This window comes from Athene cunicularia (assembly GCF_003259725.1).
Source record: "Athene cunicularia isolate RWA chromosome 23 unlocalized genomic scaffold, athCun1 chr23_part1, whole genome shotgun sequence".
Taxonomy (NCBI): domain Eukaryota; kingdom Metazoa; phylum Chordata; class Aves; order Strigiformes; family Strigidae; genus Athene; species Athene cunicularia.
In genome coordinates, this window is record NW_020799130.1 from 6,482,198 (window position 1) to 6,495,380 (window position 13,183).

Genomic DNA, 13,183 nt, shown 5'->3' on the forward strand with positions numbered 1-13,183 from the left:
CCAATTTGGAAATCCTCTTTGTTTGTTTTCAGATAGGAATGACAAGAAGGAAGCAGGAGGTTTGTTTTTCTGGTCTGAAACCCTCAGCTCTCTCTCCCTGTAGTAAATCCTTCCCGACTCATCTTGTGTACAGTATAGGTGATCTTATGAGCTGTTTTTTTTGGTATGGGAAGAAAAAGCTCCTACTAGTCTGTGTTTTTAGGGCTGTGTCTGGAGGAGGAAGCACGCAGAGGCCTTGTGGACTTGCGTGGAGGCAGGGGTGGATGATGGGTGGGAGGATGTAAGGGAGCTCTACACACCCAGCCCCAACTCATACCTTCTTCTCATTGCCATCCAGAGACACGACGAGGAGGCAGTGATTGACCGGGGAAGAGTGAGCAACGCTGTCAATATTCACTATGAGAGGGAGGATTTGGAAGGTGAGTCTCTGCAAGTGCTGTGCTTCTGAACAGAGCAGCACAGTTCTTTTTACAGAGTTTATATTATGGCTTTTTTTAAGAAAGGGGAAAAACCCCCTGCAGAGGCCATGGTGTGAGTTTTAAATGACCCAGAGCCATTGCTTGTTGCTCAGTTGTTGCAAAGCTCGGGTAAAATAAACCTCGATAAAAGGGCAGGTCTGTGACATTCATTGATCCAGTGAAAAATCACAAAATTAAGAGAAGTTGGTGTCTCCTCCTGGGATAGCTGCACTGATTTGTCTGTGGTGTCTGCATCAACCATCCCACAATAGTGAGAGCAAATGCTGCTTTTTCTCAGGCCACCGGACCCTGCCTGTGGGTTTATGGATGCCGCTGCTGAGGCAGAGCCACCGGCATCACCGACCCCACAGCCAGAAGCATCGGAAACGGGAGCGGGAGAAGGACTCTGCCCCGATGGAGCCGGGCTACCACTGTAAGTCCCACCGTGGCCTTCACTAAACTCCTCAGGGCTACATGGGCGCTGGGGGTCCATGTGGCTAGCTGGAGTGACTTGCTGTTCTTCCGAGGGAAAGGGGCATTATTTAGCAAGACCCCCTTTTTCCAAACTTTTCTCAGATTTTTTCTCTCTAATGCAGTTAAATGCATAATGGAATTAGGGTCACCTTCCTTAGAGGGATCCTGGCTTTAAGAATGGAAATATGAGGAAGGAAAGATGCCCATCCCTATGCAGATGTGGAATCGATGCTTCTCCTTCTCTGAGGCTCTGTGCAAGCCTGGCCAGAGCCAGGGGAGAGGGCCCAGCCCAATATTTGTGGCTGAACTGGTGCTGATCCAATGCTCACTTTGCACATGAACATGATGCGCCAAATTCAAGCGCGGTAACGGGATGGGGCTTTGTCTTCTGCCCCCAGACACCCCGTCCCAGCGGGTGCAGTTCATCCTGGGGACCAAGGAGGATGAGCAGCACGTCCCCCATGACTTGTTCACCGAGCTGGATGAGATCTGCACGAAAGAGGGTGAGGGTGCCGAGTGGAAGGAAACAGCAAGGTAAGTATCTGCTGCCGGCTGCAGTAGGAGAGGAGTCCCCATGCTGACAGTGCCCGTGGGCTCTGCCTATTGCTCTGCAGGAGGCGAGGCTTTGCAGCTGCAGGTGCTGCTGTGAGGAGCCTTCTGCTCTCGGCACCCCACAGCTCGATCCCGGGGGCTGCAGGGCTGGGGCTGTTTTCTTGCAATGGGGCTGATGGTGCCCGATGTCTGCAGGTGGCTGAAGTTTGAGGAGGATGTGGAGGATGGCAGCGAGCGCTGGAGCAAGCCCTACGTGGGCACAGTGTCCTTGCAGAGTCTCTTTGCACTGAGGAGCTGCATCCTCAACGGCACAGTGCTGCTGGACATTTGTGCCAACAGCATCGAAGAGATCGCAGGTATCGTGGGTGCGGCGAGTTGCAGTCAATCGGCCAAGGAAACTCTGGCAAAGTCTGTGCTGTAGATTGCTTATAAGTTGGTTAACTGTGTAGAGTCAGACAGAATGGCCAGACAGGGAAGAGAATTGCATTATTTAGAATGGGAAATAATTACCTTAGTGGAGTGATATTTGAATAAGCACTTTGATGATGTTTTTTTGCAAAAGAAAATTCTTGCTGTGGCAGCAACTGTGTTAAAACGTCTTGCTAAGCAAGGCTGAGCCCGCGTTAGGTTATCCTGCGTGGCATGGGCCTCCCCGGGGGCTTTAGGGGTTAGGACTTGTGGGGGTTTCTGCTCTGACGGCTTCATTTCCCTTTGCTGTCCCCAGACACAATCCTGTGCCAGCAAGAAGAGTCCACAGAGTTTGACAAGCACGTGCGGGCAAAGGTTCGAGAAGTTCTGATGAAGAAGCATCACCATCAGGAGAACAAAAGAAACAAGCTTTTTGACATTGTCCACTTCTTTCCTGCTGAGAGCAAGAAGCCACTAGACCTGCATGTCCTCGACAAGACAGGTGAGGGTTCCTGCAGGGCTTCAGCCCCATTAGACTGTTCCTGGCAAAAGGGAAGCATCCCAGTTGCTCTGTGTCTGTCTTTCTGACTGTTTTTCTTTACCAGCCCAAACACTCACCCCTCTTCCTTCTGCCACCGCTGCAGAAGCTAAAAATGGGATGAACCAAGAGACCGGCACAATGGGTTTAAGCAAGGTGAGACACTTGTAGCTTTCTTATGCTTTTGGTGCCAGATTTGCTCTTGCAAACTTGGCTGCAGAGTTCTGTGGTCTTTGTTTTTGGGGTAATTGCCTGAAAACTGCTTGTTGTGCCCAGGCGGAGCTGCACTTCCTGAAGAAAATTCCTGCTGGCGCTGAAGTGTCCAACGTGCTCGTAGGAGAGCTGGATTTCCTTCAGCAGCCCATCGTGGCATTTGTCCGCCTGACCCCGGCTGTTCTCCTCTCCGGCATGACAGAAGTTCCCATCCGGACAAGGTCTGAATGAGAAGCACAGGAATTTTATTTTAAAAAACCCCAGCAAAACAACATCAGACTGCATGCATCAGTTTGGTGTCCCAAGGGAACAAGGCCAGCGGGAGCAAGCACGTTTCTCCCCTGCACATCTCCCTCACCATTGTTTCTCCCTTCCCTGCTGTATCTTTTAAACCGACTGGCCAATTTTAATGACAGTTGGCCCAAAAGTTAGATTTGGGATTGGTTTTGGTGAATTTCAAATTCACCACAGAGTCAGTGAGGCTATGAGTTCCCTCTCAAACTGTGCTCTGGGCTGGGAGCTCCCAGGGATTTTCTTGGGTGCCCTTTGAGCAAGGGCACGTTCATCTCTCTCATGTTGTTTTTCTTGCCCAGGTTCCTGTTTGTTTTGCTCGGACCAGAAGGAAAAGGCCATCAGTACCATGAGATCGGCAGGTCCATGGCTACGCTCATGACGGATGAGGTGTGATGAGATAAGAGAGATATCCCGGTCACTTTTGTCTTTCTTCTCCTCTCCCTGTCTCTATAGTAGTGAGGAAGAGGATTTGCTGTCCCAGCTGCCCGCAGCTCTCCAAATAGCCCACCCCTCGTTCTCAGCCCAAAGCAAACACGCACGTTAGCTGGAGGCTGAAATCCCAGCTGGGGTGCATCCTGCACCTCGTCCTTCTCCCTGGGGGTCCCCAGCGTGCTGTCCCCAGTGCTGGCATCGTGAGGGCCAGGAAAACTTGCCTTGCTCTGGAAGGAAAAGGCTGTGGTGTGCCATGGGGGATGGATGAGTGCAGATACCGGGATGCACAGATTTTTCCTTTTTGGGGAACATTCCCTGCCATTTTCAGGGGAAAATGATCTTGCATTTAGCCACGAGCTTATTGCGCTGCTCAGGCTGTCTAGGATGGGTTGTCCTCTCACCAGGTTGTCTCCTGTCGGCAGGTTTTCCATGACGTGGCTTATAAAGCCCAGAACCGGGCTGACCTCATGGCTGGCATCGACGAGTTCCTGGATCGGGTCACGGTCTTGCCGCCAGGAGAGTGGGATCCATCGATCCGAATCGAGCCCCCGAAGAACATCCCTACGCAGGTGGGTGCTGCGGTGAAGGGAGGCACGAGGGATCCAGGCAGGATGGCAGCCTGGCTGGGGATGCTGCTCAGGGCCCAAATTCCCAGGGTCCAGTTTGACACAGTCACATTCCCAGAGCAGAAGCAAGGCAAGCCAGCACTTGCAAATCCATCCCTTTATCCTACTTCCATTTCAACAGCAAAAAAGGAAGATGCCAGGAGCTCCCGATGACAGTGCTTCTCACAGCAAGACGGAGAAACACAGCAGTCATGAACTGGAGCGAACGGGAAGGTGTGAGCTTTAACAGTTTGGGATTTTTTTCTGTTTGCCTCTCAAATCTGAGCAGGCACCTTCCCTTCTAGAAGGTTCCTGGGGTTAGCTGGCTGAGTGAAGGTGCTCCACGATACCAGCTCGGTCCCCTGGGCTGGGCAAGTGGGAGATCTGGGCAGCTGGGCTCAGCCACAGCGTCACTGCTCACAGGTTTTCCTGATCTGGGGTGGAAGCAGATGTGTAAGTGCCTCTGCTGCTTCCCAAAGCAAGGGACTGTTGCAGTAAGAGGGGAGAGGCTCTCAGGTGGGGGCTTTTTTCTTTTGGTTGGAGGGGTGTGTTTGAGGGCCTGTTTCTACTGGGTATGAAATGGGAGGAGGCAAGTGTTTCTGTGGAGCAGCGCTTGTGAGGGCCGTTCTGCAGCAGAGCAAACTCCTGTGTGTTCTTCCACGAGAACAGTCTATTTTTATTGTCCGTTCCTCCAGGCTCTTTGGAGGTTTGATCCGGGATGTGAAGAGGAAAGCCCCGTGGTTCTGGAGTGACTTTCGGGACGGACTGAGGCTGCAGTGTCTGGCGTCCTTCCTCTTCCTCTACTGTGCCTGCATGTCCCCCGTCATCACCTTCGGGGGGTTGCTGGGGGAGGCGACTGACGGCCACATCGTGAGCACCAATCTCTGTTGGGTGGCACAGGGGAGGGTAACACTCATGCAAAAGTCCTTGCTGCAGTGAATTTGCTCTGGTTTTGTTTTTTTCCCTCATTTCCTGACTGCTGCCTCTCTTCCCGGACAGAGTGCCATGGAGTCGCTGCTGGGCGCATCCATGACCGGCATGGTGTTTTCCCTCTTTGCCGGCCAACCCCTCACCATCCTCGGCAGCACCGGACCTGTCCTTGTCTTTGAGAAGATCCTCTACAAATTCTGCAAGTAAGGCTGCCTGCCGCAACTGGGTGATGCCAGAGCCTTCAGAAGGCAGCAATGATGGAGAAAAGATGTTTTTCTTCTATTTTTTTGGTGGTAGTTGTTAGATTTGTCTTCTGTGTCCAAGACATTGCCTGCTGCTGCTGCTTTAGTATGTGATGGCGCAAGACCCCTCGGCCTCTGAAGGATGGATGGGGGATTTGGGGTTTCTAGGATTGAAGTACAGCAGCAGCAGGAGGAGAAGCCACAAGAATGTGGATGCCCAAGATGGGCTGCACAAGGAAGATGAGACAAATCAGTCTGGTTTGGGAAGAAGGGAAGACTGGCTTTTCTCCAAGTACAAAAGCGGGCACTTTTTACCCCAGATTTTGCTGGGAGACGAAAGACATTTTTCCCAAATATCCAAATAGTTTTTCTGTATTTGGCCATCAGGGTGATGGGGGAGAATACCATCTTGCACACCAGCTGCAATTAGCCTCAATTAGATAACTGCTAAATGATGATAATTAAATAACTGGCCTCTGCTCCCGCAGCCCCCCACCCTGCACCACAGCCCCGAGGCTGTCTGGGGTAGTACGTGGAAACTGCATGTACCCTCCACAGCCTTGATGGGCTTCTACATTGCTTTCCCCTTTGCGGGAAGGCCTGGCTCGGAGCCTCGTGCTGCCCTTCCCACCCTTGTGTCGTTTTGGTTTCCCAGGGAACACGCGCTCTCCTATCTCTCTCTGCGGGCGTGCATCGGGCTGTGGACCACCTTCTTCTGCATAGCGCTGGTGGCCACCGACGCCAGCTCTCTGGTGTGCTACATCACCCGCTTCACTGAAGAAGTCTTCGCCTCCCTCATCTGCCTCATCTTCATCTACGAGGCTCTGGAAAAGCTGAGTCACCTGTGGGAGATCTACCCTGTGCACATGCACAGCAAGCTCGACTTGCTCACCACCTACTAGTGGGTTTTTCCTCCTAAAACACGTCTCCTGCCTTGGCAGGAGCTCAGGGCTGCACCTTCACCGCCTTCCCCTGACCCCTCTCTTGGCCTATCTCATCCCAGCTGTAAGTGTGAGGCACCGGCCCATCCCAGCAATGAAACCCTGCGCTTCTGGGAGAGCAACAACATCACTGTGTCTGGCATCGCCTGGGAAAACCTCACGGTGACTGTAAGTGCCCTGAGCCACTGTTGGGGTAAGGGACGATTTGTCTCTTACCCTTTCCTGCCATGGCTTTCTTAGATCTCTTTCCCCGTTCCCTCTTTCTCTATCCCCAAGTGTTTCCAGCGTTTCCTTCCCCTCTGGTGTCTTCTTCAGGCCATTCTGGGGGAGGATGTGCTGTGGCTCTGTGTTATGGTGTCCCATCACCTCCCATCTCTCCGCTCTCCTCTCCGCAGTTCCCTGTGTCACTCATTCAGCTGCTGCTGCTCATTAACTATAAATCTCCAGCAGCAGCAACAGTAGTCACGGGACCTCTGACCATGATCCTCAAATCCCGCTTGTTATCCCGGGTTTCCTTGCCGCATGTGCACTGCCTTTGTGTCCTGATGCTCTGTTTCTCCAGGAATGTCGGTATTTGCATGGAGAGTTTCAAGGACCTGCCTGTGGACGCAACGGCCCCTACGCACCCAATGTCCTCTTCTGGTGCTGCATCCTCTTCTTCTCCAGCTTTGCGCTGTCAAGCTTCTTGAAGAAGTTTAAAACCAGCCGTTACTTCCCAACCAGAGTAAGCAGAAGATGGTGGCCTGCAGCAGTCTCCACGCTCATTTCCCAAAATGGCTTTCCTGGAGCACTGAGCAGTGTTTGTCACCATTTGGTCAAGCTGGGAAACACTGACCTTGGAGACCGAGCTCTCCATCAGCTGCCACATCCCCCACTCATTTCCATGAGTGCAAAGTCATTGTAGTGTTTCCCACCTGCCTCATGACCTTCCCCGGAGAAATTTTTTTCTCAGGCAGTGGGAAATCATGTCTTCCAAAGTGTTGGGTTTTTTCCCACCTTCTGGGCGTCATATGCTCAAGGGGAAAGTTGGTTCAAATGAGGACAAATGGTGCCTTGGTGCCTTACTCCCATTTTAGCTGTGAGCATGGCTGTAGTGGCAGACATCTATTTCCTTATTTCTTAATTAATTTTTTTAAAGGTCTGAATTCAAACAACCCTTTTCCACCCAATTAAGCACCAGATCTCCCAGGGACAAACACAACAGCAGCACCTAACCAAGGGATCTGGCTGCATGTCTGCAGGGCAGGGGGCGGGGGTGTGTGTTAACCAGCCTTCACGTTGTGGATGTCCTCAACTCTTCCACCTCATGTTAGGGCCCCGTTTGCGATGCCCCTCTCAGCTCTGGTTTCTTGCCCCAGGTACGGTCCACAGTAAGCGACTTTGCTGTTCTCCTCACCATCATCATCATGGTGCTCATGGACTACGCGCTTGGGATCCCATCCCCGAAGCTCCACGTTCCCCATATGTTCAAGGTAACAGGAGGGTTTGGCACGGAGCTGGTTTCAGCTCTTGGGGATGCTCCAAGGGGATGTTGGGGTAGGACACAACTGAGTCTGGAGGAGGTGCTGGTGTTGTGACCGTCTCTTCTTCCACCTCTGAACGCATCATTTCCTTCTGGAAATGATAAGGCAGCCCCAAACTAGATACCTACAGGAGAAGTATCTGTAGATGCTTGCACAGAGGACACTGGCACTCTGAACCCCACGGGAGAGGGCAACATGAAGCCAGGGCTGGGAGATGCTTTGACACAAGTAGGGAGGGAAAATCAAAGCCAGTGAAGGGGCTGGGCTGGGAGAAAATGCTGAGGTGTGAGCTTTGTTGCAGCCTACCAGAGACGACCGCGGGTGGTTCATCAACCCCATTGGACCCAACCCTTGGTGGACGGTGTTGGCTGCGCTCATCCCAGCTCTGCTCTGCACCATCTTGATCTTCATGGACCAGCAGATCACTGCTGTTATTGTGAACAGGAAGGAGCACAGGCTGAAGGTACGGGGCTGCAAGAGATGACCCAACCCCCAGCCCACCCTGGGCTGCAGGGACAGGGAGAAGCTCCTATACCAAATGCTTTGTGAAGGCCTTGCTTTGGGACAATGTCAGGCTGCGGAGCAGGATGCTCTCCTGAACTCATGATGACACAGGGAGAGAATGACAGGGTAGTTCAGATAAGTGATCTTTTGGAGCCCCAAAGTAAACTTAGAGCAATATAGAAGCACGTTTCTGATTTTAAATGTCAGCAGCAGCTGGGGGAATGAATTGTCTTGATGTGCTGCCAGGGATAACTGAGAGTCACATCTTACTTGCAAGTGGTGGAAATTTATGAATGAAAAAAACAGTCTCTCCAAATCCACTTTGTCTGAACTCCTGCCAGATTTTGTGCAGAGGCTGGCTACATCCTTAGTCTTTTCCAATTCTTGTTTTAAATTTTCAAGAAGTTGGCTTGTGCTCAAGTAGGGTTTGAGCCTGACTTGTGATGTTGTCCTTGCTCTTGTGCCGCGGGATGCTGGATCTCATGTTTTGCTCCCTGCAGAAAGGATGCGGGTACCACCTGGACCTTTTCATCGTGGCTGTGATGCTCGGGGTCTGCTCTGTGATGGGGCTGCCCTGGTTTGTGGCTGCGACCGTCCTGTCCCTCACCCACGTGAGCAGCCTCAAAGTAGAGTCCAAGTGCTCAGCTCCAGGAGAACAATCCCAGTTTCTGGGAATACGAGAGCAGAGAGTCACTGGCTTGATGATCTTTGTGCTCATGGGCTGCTCCGTCTTCTTCACTTCTCTGTTAAAGGTGAGAGGAAAATGCAAAACACCCAATCACTGTGAGCTTTTTGGGGGTTATGCACAAGTAGTCCCCTCTCTGCAGGGCTGAGCGGTTGTGGAGCGGAGGAGGAGGTGATCCCAGACCCTGGGGCTTGACCCACAGTGGGAACCAGCCTTGGTCGCTTTCCAGGACTGCAGAGTCCCGTTTGCTGTGCTCGAGGCAAGCAAGCAACACAGCGGCTTTAACTTTCAGGCATCTTTCAGGCTCACCCGTGTTTATGGGTTGCAGCTAAGGGTATTCAGAGCAGGACATCTGCTCTCTTTCAAACAGGCAGCACTTCACTGGTTGCAGTTTGCTGCTCCCGATGCCCTAGAACTGCTGTTCCCAGTAGCTGAACAACTGACATCGTCCCCATGGGCTTCCTCACACAAAGTGATCTCATCTCTAGGCTGAAAGCAGGCACGTCACTTTTGCATGTTGTCACAAGAATATGTAGAAACAGAACATGGCATATGGTGAGGTCACTTCTTTTCCTCCAACCTTTCTGAAAAAAGAGGATTATTCTCATGAAAGAACTCCAAAGTTCAGCCTAAGCAGAGCATTAGCTCACTTGCACGCACAGAATCTCTGATGGGGAGAATCTGACACACCTCTTACCCTGTGGAAAGTGGAAAGCTTTAGGCAATTTTAGGCAGGGCTTGTAGAAGAGATGGGTAATACTGAAAATGCAATTTAACCCCCCAAATGATTGCATTCTCTGGTTTCAGTTTATACCAATGCCGGTGCTTTATGGCGTCTTTCTCTACATGGGAGTGTCGTCGCTCGGAGGCCTCCAGGTACGGACTCTTGTGCAGCATGTCGGTTCCCGGTTATTTCACCTCCGTAGAAGCAGGAAAAAAGTGGCAGTGTGGGAAAAAACCTCTCCAAAAGCGAGCTATGACAATGTTTTGTGGAAGACTGGTGGAGGCACGGCAGGTATAGAGGGCTGGGTGGAGCAGGCGGGTTCAGCGCTCTCCGTTACACAGTTTAGAGCAGGTTGGTGTTTGTTTCTGTGAAAATGGGGGAATTCAGTGCAAAGGGAAGATGGTTTCTCCCACTGGTGGAAATCCTTGCTGGGGGATTCAGTGGGCCACAAAGGCTGTTAATACCAGCATGGAATAATGGCAGCTTGGTGGGCAGCTCTCATGGGTAAGCTGGTTTATAGATGGAGTGAAGGGAAAATGAGTGCTGCTCCCAGGAGGAACACAGTGGGATCCAGGATTTCTCATTGCACATGAAGTGCTGAAAACTCCCAACAAGTCTCAACAGGGCCAGAAACTTCCCTCAGTCCCAAGATGGCCACTTCTTGTTTTTATTTTGCAGTTCTTTGACCGCCTGAAGCTGTTCTGGATGCCGGTGAAACACCAGCCAGATTTCCTCTACCTGCGGCATGTCCCCTTGAGAAAGGTGCATCTCTTCACCATGATCCAGCTGATCTGCCTCATCCTGCTCTGGGCCATCAAGGCGACCCGTGCCGCTGTCATCTTCCCTGTGATGGTAAGAGCCGGTGCCGCTTGGCAGTGGGATGTTTGCAGCACTAGAGGGAGATGTAGCTTCGTCTCTGGCCTCACCACATCTTCCCTCTGACTTGTGAAGGATTTGGCTCTCATTTTTGTCCGGAAGATGATGGATTTCTGCTTCTCGAAGCGAGAGCTCAGTTTTCTAGATGACCTTATGCCAGAAAGCAAGGTGTTGGACGGTGCCAAGAATGAAGCTGAAGGAGAAGAGGTAACACTTGCTGGGTGATGGGGCTGAACGTCACTCTCGAGCTGTGAGATCACCTGTTTCTATCACAGCTTGTCTTGAAACGCTGGGGGATCAGGACTCAGCAGAACTAGATCCTAATAGCCTGGATGCCACAGTGCAACCTTTCTTCCTGAATTAGGAGGGAGCTTAACACTTCAATGGAAACGAATTATTTATAACAAAGATGGAAAGCTTTGCCCATAATGGTGTTTTGAACCTCCAGTGTTTGGAGTGAAAGGACTTTACCCTGCTGCACTCACATCTAAAGCTGCCAAGAGTCAGGAGAGGGCAGCAGGCACTGTTTTTGCTGGGTGTTTAGTTTGCCTCCACTTGGATCAAAGACAGAGAACTTGATTTGTCCCTCTTATACCAGGAGCCCCAGAAGATGTTGGAAGCTGCTGCTACAAAGTCAGTTCAGCTGTAACTGGGGAAGACCAGCGACTCAGCTACCCCAAAGCAGAGCAGTGACAGGTAAAGCCCCACCCAGTGCCAGGACCCGCAGCAAGATTAGTTAGAGGGGGTTTGGCAGAGATTTCCCCCCTTGTATCTTTATGGAGCATCCCATAGAAAGCAGCAGTCAGCCTGGTGGGAAATGCTAATTTAGGGGCAGGGCTGCAAGGAGGTGATGGCAGGGCTCTGACCCCAAGCAGGGTGGCTGCTCACCACGTTTGACCCAAAAGCTGACCTCATCAGTGACTTGACAGTGGCTGGAGATCCTCACACTTAACAATGAGGAGTTGCAGGCACAATCCGTAGCAGCGGTGGCTTAGGAGCCCACTGCAGGGCCAAACACCAGCAAGAGCCTTTACTTGGAGCTGTTGCTCTGCAGCTCTCTGGTTTGCCTCCCCAAACTCCTCAGCCAGCACAACCTCCCGTGCTTACGCTGAGCTTTGGTTCTCCGGCCCCCCTGTGCCTCATGCTGCTGCGCTTGGTGGCATAAGTTCCTGTCCTCACAGATTGCTGTGTGAAATACTTCTTGCAGGGCGGCTGTGAGAGAATGAAATGTCATATGACTGTCTCAAAGCTTGCTTGTATCTCTGCAGACCTCCAAGAGAAGCTGCTGCGGCCTGTGAATTGAACAAAATTCTCTGCTGCCCCGAGAAGCAGGGGTGTATTGAAGGATGCACTCTCCACTTCTTTGCGGTTGCATTGTCTGGACTCTTTATATAAGCCCCAAAGGGGCAGAGCTGTGTTGAGCTGGCCCCATCCTGTAACTGTTTGTGGCTCCCTGCTCCATGCATGCATGGCTGATGAATGGATAAGAGGCAAACCGTCCTGTCCTTGAAGCCGGATGCAACAAAACCTGTTGGACCAGAGGAAAAAAAATGGCCATCAGATATGATGATCAGCTGGTACTATGAACTAAAAAAGGCAGCAGAAAACCTTGCTCTTTGTGCATCCACCATCGAAGCCAGAACTGTGTGCACCCACCACCAAAGAACTGAAAGCTGAGGACCAAAGGGATGCCGCTGTATCCATGGTGGTGACTGTTCTTGCAGCCCTATCCTGCATCCTTGCTTTATTTCTGCCTTTTCCTTCCATCCTGTCCTATCGCTACCCCTCTTCACTTTTTTAATAATAAAAACCTATTTGGTGTATACGGCATTTGACCTTGTTTGTGTCTTAATCTCACTCTTGGGATCATATCGAAACCTCCCCCGACATTTGATTGGGACAGCGGCTCCTTGCACATTTGATATCTGAGATGACATGTATGAACCCACTGTGTAACGCCCCCAGGGGCAGACAGGACCCCGACCCGCTGGGGGAGCAGCAGGCAGACGATGGAGATGCACCCACGGACACGGCACCGATGATAAAACAGCTGATGCTGCACCTTGCTGTAGGGTCTCTAATGTGCTGTGGGTGATGGGGGGGTGATCCCCCCCGCCCTTTCCGGGGATCCCCAGGCTGCTGGGCTCCCCATGGCCCCACTGGTGGGAGCTGTGGTCTCCTGACCCCTGGCCACTCACTGGCAGTAGCAACCCACAGCCATGCAGTGACAGGGCTGGGAACAGCGCTGGGGTCTGCCTGTGCCCCACTTTGGGGATCCCAAAAAGCCCCAGGGCAGGTTTTATCCCCAGTGTGTCCCATGATGGGGGTGGCCTGTGCCCCAGCACACCCGTGTGCATGGGGGTCTGTCCCTGCCCCTGTCTCTGGTGGCAGCTAGCACAGGGGGAGGGTGGACAGGAGGATCCCCACCAGTGGCCTGGAGCTCGTCACTGCTGCGGGGCCGGGGGCCAGGCGGGGCGAGCACCTAGGAGCGATGACAGCACAGGGATGCACCGGGACAGGGACCAAGGGACATGCTGGGCTACGCTGGGGAGGAACTGCCCAGCCCCTCCCAGTGCCCCATGGCTACATTGTTCTAAAAGTTTAACTTTCAACACCACTGCTTCAAAAACAGGGAAAAGATCACGTCTCAATTATAAAAAAGTTTGCTCAGAACAGGACAGAGTCTGGGCAGCAATACTGCTCAGTTGATGCTCGAGTATCTGCTGTACATTTCTGAGAGCACATGGGACTGTCGACATGTTCTGTAAGAAACAACTGCTTTCA

General features: G+C 52.1%; 1 pseudogene; it reads left to right on the plus strand.

The window, feature by feature from the left end:
• The first annotated feature begins 202 nt into the window (after positions 1 to 202).
• On the plus strand, positions 203 to 12,494 carry LOC113488202 (annotated as a pseudogene).
• The last annotated feature ends 689 nt before the right edge of the window (positions 12,495 to 13,183 follow it).